This window comes from Opisthocomus hoazin, chromosome 27, assembly GCF_030867145.1.
Source record: "Opisthocomus hoazin isolate bOpiHoa1 chromosome 27, bOpiHoa1.hap1, whole genome shotgun sequence".
Lineage (NCBI taxonomy): Eukaryota > Metazoa > Chordata > Aves > Opisthocomiformes > Opisthocomidae > Opisthocomus > Opisthocomus hoazin.
The window spans coordinates 8,478,750-8,496,243 of record NC_134440.1 but is presented as its reverse complement, the minus strand read 5'-3'; the positions used below and the strand labels follow the sequence as shown (position 1 = coordinate 8,496,243).

At 54.9% G+C, this 17,494-nt stretch overlaps 1 protein-coding gene across 2 annotated transcripts in view; it reads left to right on the top strand.

Moving 5' to 3' along the window:
• CSNK1G2 (casein kinase 1 gamma 2) overlaps positions 1–17,494 on the top strand; it is a 44,810-nt gene that overhangs the window by 3,879 nt on the left and 23,437 nt on the right. The gene's annotated exons all lie outside the window — the stretch shown is intronic.

Genomic DNA, 17,494 nt, shown 5'->3' with positions numbered 1-17,494 from the left:
CTGTGACGGTAACGCTGCAGCAGATTGGCACACTCGATAAGCACTGGGGTGATCCCACGCTGTGCGGTTCAGGAAATGGTTCTTCAGGTAAGCTGAAACTTGTACGTAAGGCTTTGCAGGGCGTTTTAAAATGCTACATGGAGCAAGGTGTTCTGATTTCTTTCACAGCTGACTGTAAGGAGAGTTTGCTTCTGGAGTAGAGGAATTCAGTTAGTTCCTGAAAGGCTTTAAATTGGCTTCTTTGATTCCAAAAAGATGATGGACAGAAGTTTACTGTGTGTCCAGGAAGGCTTCCCAGTGCCTGTGAAGTCTGTATTCTGCTGGAAGGTTGGCGACAGTTGCATTTTCCAGGCAATGCCCTGCTGACATCTGTCTTCTCCGCTGCAGTCAGACCTGTGTCGCGTAAGAAGCTGCAGCATAAACATTCTCACTTGCAGAAAATGAAGGTCTCGATGTCTGGAGGCTAGTTCACCTGTGACAGTAAAACCGGGTGCTCTCACGATCTCCCCTGCTAACAAGACTTGCACGGAGATGGTGGTGTGGGGGAAGCCTGGAGCCCTGTCCTGCGAGGTCCAGAGGAGCTGAGCCTCGGGCCCGGGAAAGGTTCTCTGTGCAGCAGGCTGAGATCTTGGCTTCCTGTTCAGCGTCAGACTTCAGGCAGCAGAACACAGCCCCGCCGCTGTCTGGTGGGGACGGTGCTTGGAAAAAGAGCTGGGAAGCACTGCGGGTTGTTTGGTGTCTGTGGGGCAGAGGTGGCAGTAAGCTGCGAGCGCAGTAGATGAGCCAAGACACTGTTGCAGTCAGGTCTTGGAAATAAGGTGCTTTGCTGGGCTCCCAGAATGTTTGAGATGCTGAGAGTTTGGAGGGAAGAAGCCTTGATTTTTTTAATCACCCATTTTTACATGTCCACTGACCAAAGTGTGTCCTGTAGCCCTTTGTTATTTAATGTTATGTAATGTGTTTTAATGAGGGAGGCCTGGCTTTTGCTTTCCACTTGGTGGATTAGCAAGTTGGCAGGTGATGCGCAGGCTTTGTCAGCCTGAGAGGGATGTTCTTAAGTTAATAAACAGGGGCTAAGGTTGGTCTTGAACTTGGATTTTGTGAAGCTTTCCTTTGGAAGAGCTTTGCAGCGGAGCGGACCTGCGCAGGAGCGGTGCTGGGAGGGGTTCGGGGGTACCTGGGAGCATGGCCATGTCTCTGGGGATTCGTTCCTCCTCCCAGTCCGCAGGCTGGAAAGTCTCGCGAAGTGGCTGTTGCCTGGGTACGGGGGCTGAACGATGGGCTCTGAACGGGCAGTGGTATTCCAGTTTAACGCCAGAACGGAGGTGTCATGGTTTTGTACTACTCGGAATTTCCATTCCTACAGACTCTTGTCATCGCCCGGTGTTTTCAGGTGGAAAATCTCCCTGCTTTTTCCTTTTGAGATAGCACTGATGTATAATCAACAAAGCAAGAAACCCTGTTTCTTTTCTTTTTTTATCGTGGGCTGTTGGCAGTGATGAAGCTTATACTCTGCCTGGTTTCCCCAGTTTGATGCAGGGAGAGGATGGTGCTTTCCAGCACCTTCTGCGCTGTATGTGTGGGCGAGGGGTGGCAGGCTAAGGCTCTCCTGGAATCCCCCCAGCTCTGCTGATTCCTCTTATCCTGAAGGCGATGCAGGTTTGAGTTGAAGCCTGGCTTTTGTGTTTCCAAGTACAGAGAATATTAAGGACATGACTGAGAACGAGCGCTGAGAGTGGAGGTACGTTCTGTGTTGGAAGGGACCGCTGGCAGCTGAGGAGCAGCAGTTGCCTCTGGTGGGCGTGGGGTCAGCGTGCCATGGGACGAGGCACCGGAGGTGTTGGTGCCGACAGGTACAGGCTAGCCTCTGCCTTGAGCCTTGGGAATTCCTGCACAAACCTGCTTGCTGGAGCTTGTTGTGCAGTGGGCTTCGGCGGCTGGGGAAGGAAGAACTGCTTGGAGGGATGGAGCTTTCGCATCTCCTCTGAGGTAACTTGCAGCTGATTTTAAAGCTGTGCTATTTTCATGTCTGCCCAGTCAGGGAATCCTGAGAAGGGATTGTCAGAGTCCCCAGCAGATTCTCCAGCCTGAAGTAGTAGGTGTTTCGGTGCAGGGAAGAGAGCGAAGAGAGGAATTCCAGCACAGCAGACCGTCCTGGCTCTCCATCTCATGCGACAGCAGGGGCTGTTGCCAGGGAGCAGCTCTCCACCGCTCAGGCCCCGCTTCTCCCTCCCAGGCCTGCTGCTTGGAGCAGGGGAGCCGGGCAAAGCTGCCTTGGGCTTACCAGGTCTGCAGGCACCGAGTTCAGGAGAGGGAAAGGGAAGCTCATTTAACGCATACCACACTGAATTTAGCTGGATATAGAATAAACACTGTGAACGTGAGTTACTGTGCAGTGTGCTGTTCAGGCACACCTGCGCTGTGTTGCGGTAACCTTTCCTAGCTAAAGCTCTCTGTGTAAATCTGTTGTGGCGTTTTGCCGTGGAGAAACGGTGGGCAGACCCCTTGCGCTGGCGCAAGCTCTGGTGTCAGGTGGTTTTTGGCAGAGGCTCCTTTGCCTGGGCTGCGAGGCGCAGCGGCAGGCCTGCCTTCGGCGGGAGGGGTGTGAGCGGCGTGGGGGTGCAGCAGCCCCGTCTGCCAACGGGCTCGGCAGCGGCCGGCGTCGCAGGGCTGCGTTGGGGCGAGGCGAGGCCAGCTCTGTGGGGCTCCAGCCGCTCGGGGCTGTCTGCAGAGTCACGACAGGAGCTCTGCTCCCCGGTTCTGTGCAGAAAATGCCCACAGCGGCCCAGCACCCTGATGCAGCCATGCTTCAGGTGTACTGACCTCACTACATGGGGTTTGTTTAGCTGCTCACTCTTCCCTCTCCTGTTTATTGTGCTGACTTCTTGGACTCCTACCTTCCTGAGATATTTTCTTGCAAGAGCTAGCACGTCCGTCAGGGAGCTGGGCTGCCTGTGTAGCAGGAGCAGCCCAAAGCATCTTCTGAGCCGGAGAGATCAGTTTGCCAGGCATGGCTGGGTGGAAGGGTGGGTGCCTTCGAGAATGGAGGTGGTGCAAGTGGAGGGGGGAGGGCACCATGTGCAGATGCCCTCCCTGCAGTCTGGACGGCACCCACGGTTCCCAGCAGGTCTTCTCTAATGTCGCTCTGAGTATATATAAATACGGACCTGGAAATGAGACTCCAAATAATCCTGTGCACAGTGCTGAGGATGCACTGCAGCAGGTTTGGCTTGGTGACAGCAGGCACCGGAGGTGTGATGATGCATGAGCAGGGGACAGTTCCCACTGCTGGCTGTGGTCCTGCCAGAGCCCAAAATCTGACTTCTCCTGGGAGAAGAGTGTAACGCTTAGTGCGTTGCTCTTATTTTTGTTCAGAGCCAGAAATCAAAGTCCAGAGCAATGCTTCTCCAGCCAGAATCAGAGGCACTTGCTGTTGTTTTAGGGCGAATATTTAACTTGTGCCTGTGATGAGGAATGCCTGTTCGACTCTAAATATTTGCCTTAAGGAAGACGTTTGAGGGAAGAACATCCACTGCTGGGGGAGAAGCAGGGGGGATTGCAGGAAATGAGTTTAAGTCTCTGTATTTACAGGTCTGTGTAAGACAGCCTGTGTTCCTTCTGCTGTGGCCCTCGCAGGTACCGGGGCTGCTCTGGCTGATCCGCAGCGCGGGAGCGGCTGGGAGGAAATGTTTGTGCGCTGGAGCAGGCGCAGGGTGTGTCTGCTCGCACAGCCCCAGTCCTGCGCGCCCGCTGCCAAGGGGATTTAAAGGCGCAGGTTTGGAGCTGCTTTCCAGCTGGGGCTGGTGTGAGCAGCCGGGCTGAAGCGTGCGTAAACTTCCCGATAAAAGCAGCTTATTGGAAAAGAAATGCTCTGCTGCCTGTGCTTTCTCTGTGATCTTTGGTGGTGAGAGTTCGTGAGCTGTGAAATCCTCTGCAGTGGATCCTGCTAATGGCAGGATTTCCCATTCCCTGGCCCTGCTCCACGAGGTGCTTGTGCCTTCTCCTGTCCCGTCTCACCTTTCTCGCAGCATGCCACAAACACTCGCACGGCCTCCGGTGAGCCTGCAAGGGTGTCTGCTGCTGCCGGGCAGCGTTGGGCTTGTCCCACCTTTCTGGGCAGAGAGCGGCTGCGTGGAGCTGCGTGCTGGGATGCCGGTGGTGTACAGCAGAATTCAGGTCAGGTTTTGCTGGCACCTCCTCAGGCTGCGTGGGCTGATCATGGTGCGTGAGGGCATGGCGATGGAGGGGAGCCTGGTCCTCTGTTCCCAGCTCCTGCGGTGGCCTGGGGCAGGTCAGGCAGCCCCTCTCTGCAGACAGGGCAGGTCAGTAATTCTGGGTCTGGGTGTGAAGTCTAGGCTTCCTTAGCTAAATGCTAACCCTCTGCCCCACACTCCTTGTGCTCTGGAGTGGATGCTTTTGGCCATCCTTGACTGCTTTAACTGAGTTTTGCATAGATACAGAAAGAACGTGTTTTCTCTTGAAGCAAAATCGAAGGCACGCGGCTGTTTGCAAGCCAGCCCAAGGGGAAGGCTCTGCCTGGGCGCCCGTGTGCAGAGTTCAGCCCAGCGCTGAAAGGCTGAGAACTTCCTTCTTCCAGTGTAGCACAGGGCTTGCAGGCAGCCCGCGATCCCAGCCTGAAACCGTGCCAAGGAGAGCCAGGTCCAGCCGGAGCATGGCTCTGGCGTTTAGTGACGGGTTTGGCGCTGGGGAAGCAAAGCCTTTGGTGAGAGCCCCATCCAGTTCAGTGGCGTGGTGCTGGCGTTCAGAGAGGATTGGGGCTGGGTGGGAGACAGGCCATAGAGGGGTTCGTGTTCCCGAGCAGGGCTGGCAGCCCCCATGAGCACGCACCCACGGGGCTGGCTAGGTGGGGGGGCACCCAGCAGTGCTGTGCAGCTGTGGGAAGTCTTGGCCCGTTTCCATGATGAGTGTTGAGGGGGTTAGGCCCACAAATTGGGTGCATGGTGAATGGGGGGAGCCAGGGGAGCTGTGCCCTGTCTGCAGGGACTGGAAGAGGTGATGGGAACTAGAAACGTGAGTAACTCAAAACATAAACAAAACAAAACAAAAAAAACCCCAAACAGTTTGGATTTTGGATGGAAGTGTGTACTAGTGAAGGGTGAACGTGTGTTGGCTGGGGTTTCTGGGACAAATCAGAGAAGTGAGAGCCCAGAAAAGAGGGAGAAGGGACAGTGTGTTCGTGCAAAGAATGTTCCAGGTATTAATAGCAGCAAGATGAATTGGGTCCTCCTGCGGGGGTGTATCCTGCGTGTTCCTTCCTGTGGGTGATCCTTCTGACTTAATTTATAAAGTCCTTTGTATAGGGCCCAGAGAAGCAGATCTTGAGCAGGTAAGGTAAAAGGAGGAACCAGCGAGGTCACACTAGATCTACCTGTTTGAGAGAGTGTAGTCTTTTGGACGAACCCCTGGAAAAGTTTCCTATCCCAGTCCACAGCACCTCTGTAGCCACCTTTTCGGCCGTAGCATTCCTGTTTCAGTCCTGGCCTTCAGATCCTGTGCAAAATACACACAGGTGGGGAACGAGGGAAGGTGAGAAACAGCCTTTGGAATGTGCCTTGCTGGTGTGGAGGTTGATGGCAAACCAGACTGAGTCCTTAATCCACAAAGCTGTCATGGTGCTTAGTAAAGGGTTGTGAGTCTGATCCTCTATGTGAGGGATGGAGGAGCGAAGAAGATCTTGAACAATTTGTGACGTGACAAGGAATGGGATGCAGGTCTCTGGTCCCTCTGTTCTGAAGCTTATCCCTCCCTGTGAGCCAGCAGGCTGGGATATTTGTCTAGGTCTTAGAAATTTGTCCCAGTTATTCTCCAGTTAGTTGGGAATCACCCTTCTCTACCCCCCTTCTCTTCTGTGAGGTCACGGATGTGGTAGTTTCATGCTGCTTTGCTTCCCCATCTGCAAAATAAGCAGGTCGCTTCTGTACCTTCGAGAGAGGTTGCAAGGAAAAATGTGTAATGGATTGAGCTGCTTGCTCTTGTAATGGGGGGGGTGGGAAGATAAATGCCTCATGGATCGCTCGTTGCTTCTCTGAAGATGCTGCTGACGTTTGCATGTAAGCTGATGGATATTGTTGTGCCACAGAGCATCCCTCCGCCCCAGTTAGTCTGCAGGAAAGAATAATTGCATGGCGCTACGCTTTCCTCCCTGCGGTCTGGGCTGTGGGTCCTGCTGGTGGCCCTGGAAGACTGTCCCTCTTGGGTGACTGTCCCCGTTGGGCTGGGGAGCTGGGAGCAGCGTATGTAAGCCGGAGCGGCAGCGAGCCAGCTCCTGTGTGACTTTGCAGTAGGGAAGTGGTTCTGGCATCTCAGCACAAGGAGTTTGACAGCTCTTCGGGGAGAGGTTTCCCCGTGAACCCCCCTTGGAAGCTTTCCCTTCCCTCCATCTCTTCTTCCCCCCCCAGTTCTTAAGGTTTGGCAGTCATTGCAGAGGAAACGTGTGGGGCTTCGAGCAGCCTGGGGAAGATGGCAGAGGGGGAAATGGTGTTTGCTTGAATGTGGGACAGCTTGGCTTGGCAGAGCTGCAGCTCTGCAACCCAGAAATGGAAACAGCCCTTGTCACCAGTGGGATTGACATCCCCCTCTGCCCACCCTGCTCCGGGGCTCTCCAGGGTGAAGGGGCAGCTCTGGAGCGAAGTGAATGGGCTGGGACAGAGCAGAGCTGCCGTTGTCCCCCCTTCGCTGTGACCCAGGGGGAGTTGGGGAAGTTGCAATTAGCTGTAGTTTGGTGGTTGAAGAGATAACTGAACCCAGGCACCCCTTTCTTTCCTGCCTTCTCTTGCAAAAGGCTACCCCAGATCTGCCAGTGCAGCTGCTTCTTAACCTGGTTCTGTCAAGAGGATATGGGTTAAGAGGAAAAAAAAAAATCCTGCTATTAAAAGTGCTTATGGCAACCCAGATCCTGGTGACAGAAAAGGGTTTGGTAGTGATACACATGACAGGAGGCCAGGCGGATCTCTGCAGAGTGACAGTCCCCAGATGGGATGAGGAGCAGGGGAACCCTGCTGTCACACGCATCTCGCTGTTGTGGTGCGCAAGCCTTTGGCAGCCGAGCTGGCTGTACGCTTCGAATCTGCTGAGCTGGAGTCCTGGTGGGTCTGTTTCCCTGCTGTAGAGTGTGACTGGTGGCGAGCGGCTCGTTAGAAACCCCTCCTGGAAACCCCTTCTAGCTGAAGGCCCCAGAGCGCTCAGCTTGCCCTCGTTCCCTGCGGGATGAGTAACTATCCCAAATTTTGGAGGTGGGAGATGAAACCGGCTGTGGTTTTCATTCCTCCAGCGCTGCGTGGTTTTCGTCTCTGCTGCTTCCTCCCCTGCCGTGGTCCCAGACGGAGTTGGGAAGAAGCCCTGTTATTGAGGTGCCAGGCAAATCTGTAATACAGCAATTGCCTGTGAGACGTGTTGATGAAGGTGATTGGGGAAAACTGTCTGGTTTTTCAAAGCCACCCAGGTGGGCTTTGTGTTCTCCTGGCAGGAGCTGATTGTTCTGCAGCACAGAGTTCCCTGCCCTGTCTCTCATAGGGGCAGTGGGGCTGTCCCAAGCTGCCTGGCTGATGGCCAGCATCCTCTCCTCCCAGCTTAGGCTGCACTGCTGAGTTTTTGGATCCCTTGGGAGTGCTCCCTGCGCCTCCCTGGCTCTGCGCTGAGTTTTCTGGGTGGTGCAGCACAGCTCGACCTCCTTCCCCAGGTGTCAGGGCTGGCAGCCCCTTCTTTCCCCCTGGCAAGAGCCTAATCGTGCTAGAGGCAGGGAGGAAGCGGGAGATAAACGCCTGCTGATGTCCCTCTGTGTCCCCTGACAGAGGGTCGATGGCTCTCAAGAGGTGGTGCCTGCCCCAGGTGGCACTGGTGAGGGGGAAGGAAGTGTGTGCCCAGCCCTGGGAACCACGCAGCATGGATGTCAGCGCCGAGTCGTGGATGTGGTCTCTTCTGGGACGTCCCGCTTAGCATGACAGATGTGGTCGGGGTGACAAGTACAAACTTTGAAAGGGCAATATCCGCTCCTGGTATCATCTAGAGCTCCCTGGTGGCCTGGGCCCTGATGGTGAAGAGCAGATGACAAAAGAGAGGGTTTTGTCGTGCGTGGCTGCTTGGAAAGCTGTGGTCCAGAGAAGAGAAGTCTGCTGTGGACTTGCAGTGTGACTCCAGTTTGGGCAGCAGGCGTGTCCTGCCCTCCAGAGATGGTGGCTTCCAGGAGAAGGGTGAGCATCACCCACTGTCAGAGCGGGTTTGTGCCCTGGCACAGAAATTGTCAGGCTGGTGCAACGTGCTGGTGACAGTCCCCAGGCTCCTTGTCTGTCCTGCTCTGGGGGAGCCTTTTCCCTGATGGCTCCTGGGGCACAGCGGCCATGCGGATGCTGAGCGGAGGGAGGGCTTTTGCTCATTCGGTGGCTGCTTAGGGGCTGCAGGGAGGGAAAATGCAAGTGCTGAGAGCTAGTGCTCTGCTAAACTTTGGTCTCGGGCTCGCTGGAAGTTGGGAGCAAGTGGGGATACTCTGGGTTGTTCAGTGATGCTGAGCCAGCTCCGACCAGTTTCAAGTGGGTTGTGTTGTGGGGAGACCCATGGTGTTCAGTCGAGTTCCTCTGCGGGGAGGAAATCTCCTCCAGGTGGATGGAAGGTTTGAGAGGGTCACTTAGCTTGGGGGGGGAAAGGAAGGGAAGGGAGCCATGCGAATCCAGGAATTGGCTTTTGTTATAGGTAAGGGGCTGGGAAATGTCATCCTTTGGAGAACAGATGCTGAGCCCCTCATCCTAGCTACAGCTGATCGCTTGCAACGCCAGCAGGAAGCACATGTGGGATTCAAGGCGGCGGGACCTCTGAGGACATCCTCAAAAGGGTCGTGTTCTTCCTCTGCTCTTGAACGTCTGCCCCCACTTCACAGCACTCCCTCTGAGATGGTGCTTGGTCGGCTGCGTCTTCCCTTGTCCTCTGCTCCTCTTCTGCTGCTGCCTGGCCCGTGGGACGCAGCTCTGGCTTGTGCTTTGTAAGCAGAGCCGTGAGGAGCTCTCCCATGGCGCGTGAGGGGAAGCCTCGCCCCACCGTGTGGTCAGACCCTCTGACTCACGCACACCAAAACACCTCTGCCTGGCCTTTCTCCGGAGCCTCGGCTGCCGTGCCAAGGCGTGCATCATCCCGTGGGCAGCGTCCCCCTCGAGCGATGCCCGCGACACTGGCGTGGTACCTCCTGTAGAAGAGGAGGGCGGATGAGAGGCCGGGGCTGGCAGTGAGAGAGCAGTTCACCCGCAGTCTGGCAGCATGGGAAAGCAGCTCTGCGCTTCACCAGCGAGCCCGTTTGTCCAGCAGTCTGCAACCCGGGGCGACTCAGGGCTGCAGGGCGCTCCCTGCCTCGGTGCCTGGCTGAGAGCTGCCTGTGACCTCTCCATCCGTGGGAACTGATACAGGAGCTGTGTCACCAGCGAGCAAGGAGCTGTTGTGTCATCCGCCAGTCTGGGTCTGGGGCTGCCTGCCGTGGGCTGGGAGTTGCTCTGCAGCTTGTCGGCAAGGGGTGCAGGTGGCACAGCAGCCCCTCAATCGCCTGGGGTTTTCACATTGCGGTGAGGATTGTTACCGTCGTGCCCTGGCTCGTTTTCTGTCCTCAGGGGTCTGGAGTTGCGTAAACGGGAGGAATTTTTTGCTGTGGGTCTGGCTCAGTCGGCTGTAGTGGAGGCTGTGGACCCTGCTCTTCCTTTCGGGGGAACGGGGAGAAGCGATGGCACTGTGCACAGCGTCACGTGTGTGACGAGGCTTTGCTGATGCACTGGCCTTGTGGTGACACTGAGCTGTCCCAGGGCTGGGAGAGCAGGATGCCTTCCCATCTCCCTGCTTTGGTGGGAAGAGCTTGACTTCGCCGGTTGGGATTCAGAGATCTCTGGGAGTTTGCTGTTTCAGCCATCTGACTTCACACTAATGTTTAAATACCTGTGTGTGCTCTCATTCACAACTGCAAATTTGAGGGAGGGAGGGAAACCCCCGAAGTTTATTAGCAGCAAGCAGTGCCAAGCGGCCCTGATGCCGGGCTGGGAAATAAGCCCATCACAGTGGGGTGGGAGATGGACGGTCGCTTGCCAGACCATCTGCTCTCCTGCTCTGGAGAGGTGTGGTAACGGCGCCGGCGGCACACCGTGCTCTGCGGGTCCCTGCGGGTCCCTGCGGCTGCTGGCTCCGAGAGGCGACGAGCGGGTGGGCTCGGGACTGGCTCTCGGGTGGGCACGTCGTGGCCTCGCAGCTGCTGCAGTGTTTCGCCTCTCTGTTTTACCGGGCCGTAGGCAAGCTTCTCTGATGTTTCCTCTCCTGCTGCTGCCGGGTTTTGTACCTGCTGTTCCTCTGGGTTTGCTGCCAAAGTCCTCCTGCGGCAGGTTGTCCCTACACCTTTTTCTTTTGCTGGGCAGGTTCTGCAGCCTCTGCCCAGTGGCCTGGCAGGAGGCAGGGCAGCTCCCCGCTGCCGTGGCTGTTGCTGCAAAGCAAAGGTGCAGCACGTCTCTGGCTGCAGTGGAGGCGGGGAGAGAGCCTTCCTCTGTTCTGTCTGTCTGTGAAACCGAGGGCAGCTCTGCTTTCACATCCATTCCTGTGCACAGTGACGGATATGCATTAAGATCCCTTATCAAGAGAAAGGCGAGCAGCACTTTATCTTGTTTTTATGAAATCTGTTAGCTTTTGAGGGAGTATTCAGGGACAGGGCTGGGGAAGTAGCATGCTGGTAGAGATGGTCTTAACCTTATTTCAGGGTGCAGCAGCACAGGAGGAGGTGTTCTAGCCCCAGATGTGAGCTGTGAAATGGAAACGGTTGTTGCAACCTGACATCTGAATGCAGTTCTTTCCGGCCTTGTTCCTGGAGCGTGGGCCAGCACAAGTACCATCACAACCAGGCTGATGGTCTGGGTTGTGGTGGCAGTGGATTTGTGTTTGTGACAGATGTAGGATCATGCCTTTCACAGAAAGACTTTGCATCCCGCCGCTGCCACCTGCCTCGTGCCGCTGAACCAGCGTTGTTACCTGAAGTTAAACCTGCTCTCGAAACTTCTGCGGTGCCGGAGGAAGGATGGAGAGGGCACAGCGATGCCTGTTACAGGCGTGCTTGTGCTGCTCCCGTTCTGCATCTGCAGGCAATGCTCAGCTTTCACGAGTCAGTCGCCCTTTGGCTGGGTCCTTACAGTGCTGCAGGCCTGGCAGTTGCTTGGAGCGTGTCTGGATCTGTCTTTGTTCGGCCTCCCTTTCCGTGTCGTGTGCCAGGGCAGTAACAGGGTGGCTGAGCTGTCAAGGTGGTTTTTCCCTGTGGCTGAAGCAAAAATAGTTAAAAAGGATCTGTTTCCAGTGGCAGAGTTTGAAATATGGAATAGGACTGTCCCGGAACATGTTTTGGGCTCTGGCTGTGTAGTTGTCTTCCAGAGGTCAGTAGCTGTTCGAGCAGTAGCTCTCCTTGGGCTTCTCCGTTTCCTAGGGCACAAACGTGGCTCGGTGATTTGGGATACAAACAGTCCGTTGGATGCCTGCTTGCAGAGGGAGCCTGTTTTGCGAGGAGTCACCAGGCGTGAAAACAAACCTCAGGTTTTGTGGTAGCTGAGCGTTAGGGAGTTGACCTTTCCCAGTGCGTCAGTCAAGTCCGGCTGGATTGTTGTGCGCTGAAGTTTCTTGGGGTTGATGTTGGCTGTACAGCCGAGTCTCGTGCTTTATGCTCTGGGCACAAGTGGAACAAATAGCAATATTGGGTATTGACTGTAGAAACGAAACCTTTGCGGGTTCTCTCCCAAGACAAGCGTGCTTGTGACACTGAAATGGGTGCAAGAACAGGGTGGAATGGGACTGTTGGAAAAGACTCGGGTTCTGCTCTGACGTCAACCTTGGGAAATGTGTGGAGGGGAGAGCAGGAGAAGGGGAAGGCACAGGACTGGTAAACAGGTTTTTGCTGGCCAACTGCTGTGGACTTTTGGAAAGCAGCTGGTTCCTTTGCAGCTCTGCCTTCTAGCAGCGGCATGGATTTAATTAGTATCCGGTGTCTAACTGGAGCTTGCTGCGTTGTGGATGTATTGTCTGGTTTAAATAGAAAACCCACTGGCAGAGCCGCAAAGCCCGGCGCATGCGAGGGGCTTGGCGACTGAGACCACTTGTTCAAGTAAGTGATGCCGGGTATGAAGTGCCTTATTGAATCCGTCTTGTGCGGTGCTGAGCGGGGGCTTAAGAGGCATCGTCAGCATCTTGGCTGGGGTGCCTGCGTGTGTCCCGTGGAAACCGCTGGAGCATGTGGGCTGTGGGAAGGGATGAGGAGCTGGGAGTCAGACTTTGCTGCCCTTTTAAGGTCTCTCAGCCAGAGACTCGGCTTTGTGATGAACTTCCTTTCTTTCAGTAGTACTAACTCTGCGTTAGTAAAATCGAAACCACTTCAACATCCTAATTGGCTTTTTTTGGTGCTGAACTGTTAAGATGTGATAGATTCTGCAGAATTACAGCCTTGGGTGATTTACTTCACGCAGGGGCCGAAGGTAAGCCTGTGTCTTTTCCGTTGTTGTTCAGAACCAGGTTTACTGCTCTGGTTACCCACATGTTACCTGCGGCGTCCCTCGTACAGTAACCAGAAAGCAAGTTGCAGTTACTCAGACAGAAATTGCTCCGTCTGCGAGCAGGAACGCCGAAGTGACGCTACTATGAGCAGTGGGGCAGCGGGCTGGAGCTGTCGTTGGGTCGTTTGCTGAACTTGCTGTCTGCCAACAGCGTGCCAGAACTTCTTCTGGCCCAGCAGCCATGAGGATGGCTACTGGTGGTCTTGGATGAGGGATGCTGGAGTAGAGAAGAGGTAGAAGATGCCGGTAACATCCCAGAGGTGCGACGGCAGGGCTGGCTGGGCAGGCAGGCAGGTATCTCTTGCTGCCTGACTCCCTCCTGCGGGCAGGGGTTTTGCATTCCCAACACCTCGCGGTGGTTTGGCGTTGCCGCTGTTGCCATGAGGTGCGGATCCGGCGCAGGGACCATGGGAATGCCTCATGAGGTGGACACAGCTCGAGTACGAGGAGGTGGCTGCCCTGGGGCTTTATCGGGTGCAATCCTGTGTCACACAAGGGGTGAATCATAGAATCATAGGAAGTTTTGGGTTGGATGGGACCCCTAGAGCTCATCTAGTCCAACCCCCTGGCAGCGAGCAGGGACACCGCTAACTAGATCAGGTTGCTCAGAGCCCTGTCCAACCTGGGCTTGAATGTTTCCAGGGATGGGGCCTCCACTGCCTCTCTGGGCAACCCGTTCCCGTGTTTCACCACCCTCATTGTAAAGAATTTCTTCCTTATATCCAGCCTAAATCCGGGCGCACGGTACAGACCCCTTTTGTGGGGTCTGTGAAGTCAACCAAAAAGCTGTTTCCCTTCAAGTCTAATAAAGCTTCACTGTGTTTTCAGGTAGACTTTACGATTTCTGTAGTTGGAAGTTTAAATTTGTGGCTGATGAACCCAAACAGGTGAATAGACTTTAGGCACTTGGTTCTCAGTTGGATTTGTCTGACTCAAGCTGTTTTTGATATGTTCCAGTCCAGTTTTCAGATCTGGTCTTATTTTAGCATCTATATATTTACTATTATTATTTTTCCTAGAGAAATATTTTTAGCTTTTTGCTTGGTTCCTGTGCTGCTGCTGAGATTTCCATCGTGGTATTTCCGGCTCCTTGGTAAAGCTTAGTTAATATTTTCCATCCAGGTGTAACTGCTTTGGACGGAGATCCAACGAAAAGAGTGAAATTCTGCATTTGGCTGGGAGCAAATTGCATAGCAGCTCGCAGCTGTGAAGAGATGCTTCGTGGAGTTTTCTTTGTGGCTGCTTTTACTGAGAGATTTAGGAGTTACCCTAGAATAGCTGTTAATTCTGCAAGCTTGTTTGCGTTCGGAAACGTTGAGGATCTGAGTTGTTCTGAGTTTGGACTGTCCAAAGCACGTTGATTTCCACTCCTGCTTATGCAAGCAGGGAGCAAACACACATCAAAACGGTCCCACTCCTGTTGGATAAAGAGGGGCCTGTTTCCTCATTAGATATTTTTGGGTGCAAAATAATTACTGCTGAACTGCTGCCAGAAAGCTGCCTCTTAGTCAAGCTGACGCTGTACACACGCATCCCTGCCTGCCTGCCCGCCCGCTGCCCGGCAGGGAGTTTTCCACATCCTCGCTGAGCTGTGGTGAGAGAGGTCGAGACTTCAGGGTGGAGTCGTCTGGCTGCTGGTTCCAGGGGTGTTCTCCGGCGCGTGGCTGTACGGCTCTTCCGTGCTCCCCTCGAGGAGGCGGCAGTTGTTTTAACATCACAGCAGCGTAGGGAATTCACAGCTTCACGTGAGTTCCTGCCAGCTCTTCAGAGCGTTGCCTTCTGGGCTCCTTTGGAAACTGAAAAGGCTGCTACTGGTGGTCTTCCCCCCCCTTTTTCACTGCTTGTTTAATTTCATCATGTTTAGAGAACGGATTTCAGTTTTACTCCTGCTCTTTTGGGGCTGTTGGCGAGGCTGGAGTTGGACCGGGGGCCACCGTGCGTGCTCCAGGTTCGTGAGCACATACAGCTCCCTGCGCACGAGAGCCTGGGGTGGCTGGGCCGTCCAGCACGAGCTGCACTGTTAGCGGTGCTGGAGTCTGAGGAACAGCTGAGGTGTTGCTTTGAAAGCAGGCTGATGGCTGTGGATATGTCAGCTGGTATCCCCGAGAGATCTCGGTGCAGTCACACGCGGTCATTGCCGGGTTTGTGTTGCGAGAATTTGGCGTAGCCGCGTGTCGGTGAGGCCTCCGAGCTGTGGAGTGGGACTCCTGTTCAGTAGAAGCAGTTCTCTGACGCAGGGTCGAAACTGCTCCTCTTGTTACAGAGGGAAAGATGTGGCACAAACTTTTTTGAAATAAATTGAAAAGTCATAGTAATCCATTAAAGAGTTATATTTGTGTTTGGAAGCTGGGAGAAAATAACTTTGAAGAGATTTTTTGGAGCTTGATCTGTTGTAGGTCAAGAGCTGACCAGAGTGTACAGTGTCTAAAAATCTCCTGGGGAGGGGAAGAGCCAGAACAAGAGAACACTTTGAGTTTAGAGAAAAGCTTAGTAGATGCGATAGCTGGAAGAGGAAGCAAGAAAGAAAAATCAGTCGTCTTCACAGCACAGCTTAACTCTGGGGGTGGAGACAAATATTATATTATTATTTTTATGATTTTTTTTTTTAAATCCTGATGTTTTTGTAGCTTAGCTGTTTTTTTGGACGTGGCTGAGAGCCACGGAGGGACACCAGGGTGAAACGCTGAGGCGCCTGGGCTGGCTGATGCTCTGTGCTGGGAGCAGTTACAGCTACGCGTGGTAAATGCTTTAATCTCCAGCAGAGGCTCAGCGCATTCCTCCTCCGTCGCTTCGTTTGCTAGAAGTCATTTTTTGCGTTAGTTCTGTGTTAACTGTATCCCTGGAGGTGGTGGTGGGTCTGGTTATTTGCTCTGTTAGCGGGGTTTTTATTTCATTACGGTGCTGAGAACAGAGTTAGCGGTGTCTGACCCCTGGGCTGCGCAGGGATGGCGAGAGCCCGGCCGTGGGGCGCAGCGAGCGGCACAGGCAGGAGGGCACCGGCGGGGCTGAGGGTGCCAGGGCTGGGCCGAGGCATGCGGAGCCCTCTCTCCTCCCGGACACAGCGTGTTCTCCATGAAGAGCTGGGAAGCCAGGAAGGGAGGGGAGGCTTGGAACAAGGATGCTCGGATCATGTTGGATTAAGAGCTTTGCTGCCACAGTTTAGGGGTTTTTGTGTTGTTTTTTTTTGCTTTTTTCCCCTGAACACTGGAAGAAATTCTGGTAAAGACATTAGCCTCAGCTTTATTCTTTTTTTTTCTTTACAAAAAACAACCTGGATGAGGGGAAAAAAATGTGTTTTGGAGAAACTGCACTTGCAAATTTTGTGGTTGTAAACATTGTGGGGGCCAAAAAGTGAAACCACGCTGTGCTGTGTCTGTGCTGGAGCGGCAGACCCGCCGCAACCGTTCCCGTGTCGAAGGGGAAACGGTGCTTCAGACGCTCCGGGTACAGTGACCATGGTGATGGGACTGCGTCTGCCGTGTAATCGATGACTCAGTCTGACGGCGCTGCACAGACGTGAACCGGTGGCCGCGTTTGTGCGGTGAAGGGCGCAGCGGCTCGTGAGGAAGCGGTCGGGGACATGGGCTGCAGGGCTGCAGACGAGGGCCGCTCTCTGGGGCGAGCGGGCTGGCGGGCTTGACTTGAGGATCCAAAAAGTAGATTTGTCACCCTTGGATGTTCCGCACCGGTGGGCCGATGACCTCACCCATGGGCAGCGGGAGGCCAGGTACGGTGGGTGGATTTCACGGCGTGGCGTTGCTGTGTGGTGGGAGGGTTTCTGCAGCTGGTTACTGGGTGCTTGCCTTTTCCCTGAAGGATGCCTCAGAGGAGGCTGGGGGAAGGTTGCTGAGCTCTCAGCACTGTTCCAAAGCTGAGAAAGAGCCAAGCATCTCCCTGGGGACCTCAGATGAACAAGGCAGATGCAGGGGAGTAGTTAGCCCAGTGTAACAGGATGTGAAGGGCCAGGAAGCTGCTGCGTGCCCAGATCACCAGCGAGGCGGCGGCAGGGCGGAGAGCTCTCAAGTCGCAGCCCTGGACTTGAGCTGCGAGGCTCCCCCACCTCTCAACGCGCTGCACGGTGCGCCTGGCTGCATCAGCAGTGAAGTAACAAACTATTTAACAAGAGCTTCCTGTTGTGCTGACACCAACACGAACGCACAAAGGAGGAAACGGAGTAAACAGAGCTGTGCTGGCTCCCGCCTCGCTGTAAGCTGGGAAAAGCGTTGGAGGTTGTGAGGAAGCCTGGACGCCGTCTCTGCTTGACCCGACCCCGCCGGGCTCAGGGGATGATATTCTTGTGGCCGCGATCAGCAGAACCTACGCAGGCGTGGTGCGCTGCTGGTGCTGCGTTCAGGACTTCCTGGTTTTTGAGGGATTCCCCGGGACAGATGAAGGCCCCTTCACCCCTGCCCTGCTGTTCCAGCTCCTCCGCAGGGGCTGTCCCCTGCGAGGTGCAGCCCGTCCTCCATCCTGACTGGGCTGGCACAGCTCCTCTGCCGTGGCAGGCGAGATGCTCGCACCCAGACCTCGCTTCTCCGCTGGGTGCCTCGAGCTCCTCAGTCAGAGCACTCAATCCCCTCTTTCCTTGAGGGACTGGGAGGAAACTGGGCCAGAACAAGCCAATCTGCCTTTGCCATAAGGAGAGTTCTCCTGCCCCAGTGGATTTGCTTGGGTGTCCCGTGACTGGAGCTGTGGCTGGTGGGGGTGGAAGGCGGAGTGAGCTCAGGGTGTTGCACAGCCCCGCTGCCTTTCTAGCCCATGGAGAAAACTTCCCTGGGTGGTGGTCAGGACAGGCTTTCTCCAAACAGCAAGGTCTCCCCCTTCCTCCTGGGGAAGCAGCTGATGCAGCTGGGGACGTCCCACCCCACCGACCTGCATCCAAGCTTCTTTGGCACATGTGCTGTGGGAAGGAGCTAATGGTGAGCTGCTGC